The sequence below is a fragment of the Rattus rattus genome, chromosome X (genome assembly GCF_011064425.1).
Source record: "Rattus rattus isolate New Zealand chromosome X, Rrattus_CSIRO_v1, whole genome shotgun sequence".
NCBI classification, from domain to species: domain Eukaryota; kingdom Metazoa; phylum Chordata; class Mammalia; order Rodentia; family Muridae; genus Rattus; species Rattus rattus.
Genome location: NC_046172.1, coordinates 53664105 through 53672097, shown reverse-complemented (window position 1 = coordinate 53672097; position 7993 = coordinate 53664105). Strand labels below are relative to the sequence as shown.

Sequence of the window (7993 nt, the reverse complement as noted above, 5' to 3'; positions counted from 1 at the left end):
TGGAGTTCATCTCTAGTAAGACTGAGATTTTATTTTTCAGTACCATTCATTATATAGCTTTGTCTCCATAGAATCCATTGTTTGCACTTTGATGGCTTAGATATTTTATTTAGTAGATCTGTTAGCTGCTAGCCTTATCCCATATGCTGAGTTCCAGTTGATGTCAGGCATATTAGGCAAGGTTCTCTAGAAAAACAAAACAAATAGTTTGTGTGAATGTGTGCAGAGACTGGAGATAAGCACATATATGCCTACATATATACAACATACATGCATGCATACATACATGTATACATACATACATACATACATACATACATACATAGATTTGCATGATAGGGGATTAGTAGTTTTTAAAATGCTATTGGCACACTAAAGCAGCAAAGAACCCAATAAACATGGTCAGGTCTGAAAGCAGGATGCCTTAGCATCCCAATCTAGTGGTGAAGTCCTGAAGTCCCTTGCTAATAGTGAGTTCTTATTGGAAGGACATAAAAAAGGAGAAAAAGAAAAGAACAACAGCGGACACGTGCAGACTCTGCACCAGCCACAGAGCCACTATGGACCCGCCAGACCCTGGCGTGGCATGTCTCAAAGACCAGAGCCAGGACTGAAACTCCAAGATGGATGACCAGGATCCTGGGGGCATTAGCCCCCTTCAGCAAATTGTGGCCTCAGGAGCTGGAGCTGTGGTCACCTCCCTCTTCATGACGCTCCTGGATGTGGTGAAGGTCTGCCTTCAGTCTCATAGACCCTTGGTAGCCAGTGAATTGACAACTACCCTCAGATTCTGGAGTCTCTCCTACACCAAATCACCCTCCTCTCTATAATCCCCAGGGACGTGCCTCCCATACTGCAATGGTGTCCTGGAGCCCCAGTACCTGTGCCCAAATGGTACTCACTGCGCCACCTGGTTTCAGGATCCTACATGGTTCACTGGCACCTTGAGTGCATTTGTGAAGATTGTGAAGCATGAGGGCACCAAGAAGCTATGGAGCAGCCTCCCAGCCACCCTGGTGATGACTGTACCAGCTACTGCCATCTATTTCACTGCTTATGACCAACTCATGGCTTCCTATGTGGTCAATCCTTGACCTTTGAACTTTACGGCTGGTGCCCTCGCTCAAATGGGCATCGTGACAGTGGTCAGCCCCTTGGAGCTTGGGCAGACCAAGCTGCAGGCTCAGCATGTGCCATACTGCAAACTGGCTGCCTGTGTTCAAGCTGCAGTGGCTCTGGGTGGCTGGCGCTCACTGTGGCTGGGCTGGGGTCCCACGTCTGTTCGAGATGTACCCTTCTCAGCCCTCTACTGGTTCAACTATGAGCAGTTGAAGAGCCACCTGAATGGGCCAAGGCCGAAAGACCAGACACCTATGGGCATCAGCTTTGTAGCTGGTGACATCTCAGGAATGGTGGCTGCCACCCTTACCCTACCCTTGGATGTGGTGAAGATACCATGACAAATGTCACTGGGAGCAGTGGAGGCTGTGAGAGGATCCCCAGGATTCCTCCCCAGGATCATCAAGGCTGCACCCTCCTGCACCATCATGATCAGCACTTAAGAGTTTGGCAAAAGCTTCTTCCAGAGGCTCAACCAGGAGCAGCCTCTAGGCCACTGAAAGTTGAGGAGCAACTGGTTCTTGCCCGGGTGGGAACAGGAGAGTGAGCCAAGTGCCTTCCCTCCCAGTCCAGTCACTCAGGCTGTCCTCACTTGGATTCCTGCTGTTTCCCTCTCCAGGACTGCCGCTCTCCCACCTCCAAGTTCAAGACCAAATCTGACTATTGCCCCGTTTTGTATGCCTTCTGTTTGTTATAGCTTGGCCCAGAGGAGCTCAGGCCAGGAAGTATTCCCAGCTGTCTGTTTCTTTTTTCTTTTCTTTTTCTTTTTTACTTTTTTCTATTTTTTCGGAGCTGGGACCTAACCAGGGCCTTGCTCTTGCTACAAGGGAGCTAAATTCCCAGCCCCTCTGTTTCTTGGGTAAAGATGATGATCTCCTGGAGAGAGAGAGAGAGAGAGAGAGAGAGAGAGAGAGAGAGAGAGAGAGAGAGAGAGAGAGGAAGAAGAAGAAGAAGAAGAAGAAGAAGAAGAAGAAGAAGAAGAAGAAGAAGAAGAAGAAGAAGAAGAGGAGGAGGAGGAGGAGGAGGAGGAGGAGGAGGAGGAGGAGGAGGAGGAGGAGGGAGGAGGAGGAGGAGGAGGAGGAGGAGGAGGAGGAGGAGGAGAGAAGAGAAGACAACAACAAAGGGCAAAGCAATAAACACATTCAGCAACTAAAGAAGACAGTCAGGTCCATGCTGCTTTTCATCGGACCTCATTATGTGTGTGCTCATAATTCAAATGAGTAGACTCATTTGAAGATGTCTACTCTGAATATGGATCTCCCCTCTTCAGTTAATTCTCCCTGAAAATGACCTCACAGACTTTCCCAGTAATATGTCTCCTATGTGAGTTTTACTCAGTCAAGGTACCACTAAGACTAACTATCACATAGTTGGAACTTGAATTCAAGTCAAACTCCAGAACCTAGCTATTTTACCTATGTTCTGGACTTTTTTCCTTTAAAAAAATGAGGCTAATTATATCATTTGTGCCTTCTAAGAAAGAGCTACATAAATTTAAAAACATTTTCTAGATAGGTGCTACATTGTTTCTATTGTCCGCTTTAGCATCAGTTTAGGCCTTTTCCATTGACCTTTCCTGCTGTATTCAAACCTAACACCTAGAGATACAGTATGTGATGGTTAAGAAAATGAAGTCTGGGCTGGAGAGACCGCTCACCAGTTAGGAATGCTTACTACTCTTGAAACGTACCCAATTTGGTTTGCCAGCATCCATATGGGGTGACTCACAACCACCTGTGGCTCTAGCTCCAGGGGATCCAACACATTCGTCTGGCCTCCACAGTCACGTGTGCTCACATGTGCCCACACAAACATATGCACATACAGGTAATTTTAATATTTAATATTAATTTAATATTTTTTAATATTTCAAATGTTATCGAGATTCCCAGTTTTTCCTCCGCAAACCCTAATCCCCTCCTTCCTGCCCCTGCCTCTATGAGGGTGCTACTCCACCAGCTCACCCACTCCTGCCTCAGCACCTTAGCATTCCCCTACCCTGAGTCATTGAGCTTCCACAGGACCAAGGGCCTCCCCTCCCAGTGATGCCTGATGAGGCAATCCTCTGCTCCATATCCAACTGGAACCATGGCTTCCCTCCATGTAAACTCTTTGGTGGTGGTTTAGTCCCGAGGAGCTCTGGGGGGGGGGCTGGTTGGTTGATATTGTTGTTCTTCCTATGATCTTCCAAATCCTTTCAGCTCCTTCAGTCCTTGCCCTAACTTCTCCACTGGGGTCCCCATCCAATGGTTAGCTGCAACCATCCTCATCTGTATCAGTAAGGCTCTGGTAGAGCCTCTCAGGAGACATCCATATCAGGCTCCTGTCAGCAAGCACTTCTTGGCATCAGCAATAGTGACTGGGTTTGGTGGCTGCATATGGGATGGATCCTCAGATGGGGCAGTCTCTGGATGGCCTTTCCTTCAGTCTCTGCTCTACTCTGTCCCTGCATTTCATTTTGACAGGAGGAATTCTGGATTAATATTTTTGAGGTGGGTGGGTGGCCCATCCCTCAACCAATGGCCTACCCCTATCCACTGGATATGGTCTCTACAGGTTCTCTCTCCCCTTTGTTGGTATTTCAGCTAAAACCTCCCTGTTGGGTCCTGCAAACCTCTTGGGTCCCTGGCATCTGGGACTTTCTAGTGGATACCCCTAGTTCCCACTTTCCCACTGCTACACAACTCCTTTCAAATCCCTGACCCTCTGTACTTCTCCCCCATCTCCTCCTATATCTGAACCAGCCCACTTTTCCCTCCCCCACCACCGTGAGTATTTTGTTCATTCTTCTAAGGACAGAAACGTCCATACTTTGGTCATATTTCTTCTTGAGCTTCATGTGATCTGTGGATTGTATCTTGGGTAATTCAAGCATTTGGGCTAATATCCACTTATCAATGAGTGCATACCATGTGTGTTTTTTCTGTGACTGGGTTACCTCACTCAGATGATATTTTCCAGTTCCTCCATTTGCCTATGAATTTCATAAAGTCATTGTTTTTTTGATAGCTGAGTAATATTCCATTGTGTAGATGTACCACATTTTCTGTATCCATTCCTCTGTTGAAGGGGCATCTGGGTTCTTTCCAGCTTCTGGCTATTATAAATAAGGCTATGTATGAACATAGTGGGAGCACGGTTCTTTGTTATATGATGATAGGCATCTTTTTGGGTATATGCCCAAAAGGTATCTTTTTGAAAACTCAGAAATTAGATCATATTTGCTCCAGTTTGGTTTTCTGCTTTTGCTTCTCAGGCTGTCCTCACAAATAAAAAGAAGCACAAAATGTTTTGTGCACTTCAAATATGTCTGGCTCAGACTACTTTGAGAAATCAGTGACATGCTGCTTCCACTGCTCAACCTAGATTAATGTAAGTTAAAAAAGAAGATAGCGGTGGTAAATGGGGAGATGTGATTAGACACAAGGTTAGAGATGAGCTAGCACAATGCTGGGCCTCATATGCAAGCCAAACACTTTCAGAATCTGCCGGCTGGGAAAGAGTATATTGTTGACTTAGTCATTTTTACCTTCCTACCTTGGCTTTCTACTTTGAAGTATCTGTTTCTTCCCTTCTAGAGGATGAGACTCATCAGAAGCACTTGTCTGTGATTATTCTGTGAGCCTGGAAAAAACCATTAAGTTGAAGGTGGTTTAAACCCTATATGGTATAGAGACCTGAGTTGGGGGAGGCAGACAAATATAGACTTGAACATCTGCCATTCATCTATTGTGTGACCTGAAGAGCTCCCTTTAACTCTCGTTGTCCCCTCTTTAAAAAATGAAATAATACTGGTAATTTCCATAGATAGGTTGACTCACAAATTGTAGATATTCAGGACATGCTAACTCTTCATTTCTACTATAACTTGTCCTTTTTCACTTCAAAACTGAAATAGTCAAGAACTAATATGTTCACAAGCATAGAACTCTTAGGGTCATTAGATTTAGGGGCACAGCATAGCAGATAATGATGGCATTGTCTTGGAGTTTGACCAACATTTAGGATTTAATCTGAATGTTCCCTTTATTAGCTTTACCACCATAGCTCTCTAGAAGTCTTTATTTTCTTTGTTTTAATAGAAAATTAGAATGAAGGGCTGTCCCTGGAACATGCATATTATGTTCACATCCTAGTTGTTTGAGATACCAAGACAGGATATAAGCTTGTAATTAAACAAGGTGCATAGGTAGAAAACAGACCACCAAAGGGATGCTGGTAACAAGTAAACATTTTAAGCCCAAATCTTGCTTCTTAATATTTTTTAAAAGATAAAATTGTTTTAACAATTTGATGGAGAAGAAGAAACTATGGGACTTCTGAAAATGGTCTTCAAGTACAGAATGTGCAGTCCTTCAGAGTAAATAAAATGACCAATTACTGTTTTTAATATTAATGATTTGAAATAAGTATAAGGCCACTTTTCTTGGACTGGTTCTTAGTAAAGCTTTTAGTATTATCTGAGCACATTGAACTTGATTGAAAGAATGAGAGTACTTTTGCCCAAAGGTTCTTTTGTTCTCTTCCAAAAAGTCCAGACTTTTAGTCTAATCTTTAGGTACGGATTGTGATCAAAGACAATTTCTCCAATCATGTTGCTCAAATAGCAGGAGATAATATTCCCCAACCCTGATGAGAGAATGCATAAGACTTTTAGATTTTAAAAAAGTGCATTAATATCTGTGTCTTATAAATATATAGCATTGTGACTATACAGAATAAATAGTTACTTCGTGTGTTTTGCAACAGGGAGTCATGTTGTATTATTCTATCATCCCATTTTTGGAGCCTCACAACCACACTTAGATAATGGCTCAGTTCTGAGTAGTATGGATCATGCTGTTAGTACTCATTTTCTGGGTGCCTACTGAATACAGAACATTGGATTGAAATTCCAACTTCATGACAGAAGACAAATAGTACAAGTTCATAAACCTCAAAGAAGGGAAAAATGAAAGTAGACATGACCAGAAACATTTTTGAAAAGTATTGTTGAGAGGGGACTAATTTCTGCACCCTCAACTTTCACAAAATAGCTTTCCTAGTTAATGAAAAACATTATCTTTTATTTTTATTTCCTGCTACAGGATAATTGTCCACAGGGAAAAAAGGACAGAACATCCATTAGAGAAAATTGAAGCACTCTCATCTAATTTGAAAGTATATAGAGGTCACTCTGATAGTTTCTGGTTGAAATTTTCGAAATGGAAGGTTTTGGTGAGGTACTGTGTACAATATTAACCTCAAACAAGCTGGCTCGGGTGGGTTGTGTGTTACTGGAGACTCAGATCACAGCAGACTTTGAATAACAAAAAGTACTGGCTTTCTTTACCTAGAAGTTCAGAAAACTTTTTTTCTGCAGCACATGGGTTTTTCTTCTAATTTATTCATTGTTTTATTTTTCAACACTTGAATATTTCCTGCAACTTAAGTTTTTGAAACACATATCATTAGCAAATTTGTCACCAGACATTCTTGTTTTCTTGTAAAAAGACTTGGAAGATTGATTTCCAGCCACACCCAGGCCCATCAGCTGCTGAGGATCAAACCCAGGGCTTTAGGCATGCCAGGAAATCTTTCTTCTCTTTTAATTTCTATAACACGATGTTACTATTAGAGTCACAATACAGCATTTATCTCTTGAATTTATTCTCCACATATATCTTTACTATTATCTTACTAAATATTCTCCTCACTCTTAAAGCTCTATAGAATGACTAAAATATATACAGCTCCCACTTCAAAAGGAATAAAAGATACTTTATTCTGGAGACAAGGGTGAGTGATCATGGTCTAGAATACAGATTTAGGTTACCCCAAATATTGTGTGTTCTAAAATAATAAGTTTGTAATATTTTTGTAATAACAGAACAAAGAGCAGTTACTCAACTTGCTTTTCAAACACATTAGTGGGCACATCAGGTAGGTGCGTTACAGCATACTCAAGAGTCTTTAGTCGTCAGATGCTGTCTAAGAACATTCTTTGCTTTGAGTTTGGTGGAAGCTAGGGGTTTGTTCCTATATTCCAATGGCTTTACCTAATGGTCACAAGGATGTTAGGGAATACACAGAGGATGACAATAGCAATTCATAAGCCTCACTGTGCCCAGGATAATTTGTAAGTAGACACTAGACCTACAATATTCCAATCTTGACACAATCATTACAAGTCTAGTCAACCTGTGTAGGATGCACAATATAGGTGTGTCTTCTTTCTGGGAACTGTAGTTCTCAGTGCTCCTTGTTATCCAAGCATCATATAGTGAATGCAGAGGCCAAAGTAATAAATAATTTTTAAATATTATTAATGTCTCTCAATGCTAGAAATGCTCATTCCTAGTGTAGAGCAATTTTAATACAGCAACACGGCTACTCTGATCACATCCAAAGACCTTCTAGGTCTATGTGATATGGATGGAATGCAGACACGCCACAAACCTCTATTCCCTCTGGCTGGAATACAAACATGCCCGTAGTACACACCTTTAACTGCAAACAATGAAAGTAAGGTTAGTTTATAGAAGGAGGCATGTTTAAAAGTGACTTCTAATTGAAGGTAGACAAAGTAACAAATTAAAGATTTGACAAGATAGACTACACTCAACTCTCGGGATACAGCACAGGAAAGAGAGGCAACTTAAGCCATAGCAGTGTAGAAAGAGAGTTCAGTAGAGAAGACAGTACAGTAGAGTTGCCTTCAGTATAGTACATTACAGGCAGTTCAGTACAGTTCAGTTGAGTGGGGTTGAGTTCACGTGAGTTCCAGAAGGTTGGTGATGTTCAGAAGCAGAGCAATTCAGAAGAAGCTGGAGGAAGCCAGTTTAAATCAGTCACCTTGGAGATGAGTTTGAGCCGGAACAGCTGAATTGAACCA

The 7993-nt window shown here is 42.1% G+C and overlaps 1 pseudogene; it reads left to right on the top strand.

Moving 5' to 3' along the window:
* The first annotated feature begins 623 nt into the window (after window positions 1-623).
* Window positions 624-1619, top strand: LOC116889028 (annotated as a pseudogene).
* Window positions 1620-7993: the final 6374 nt, after the last annotated feature.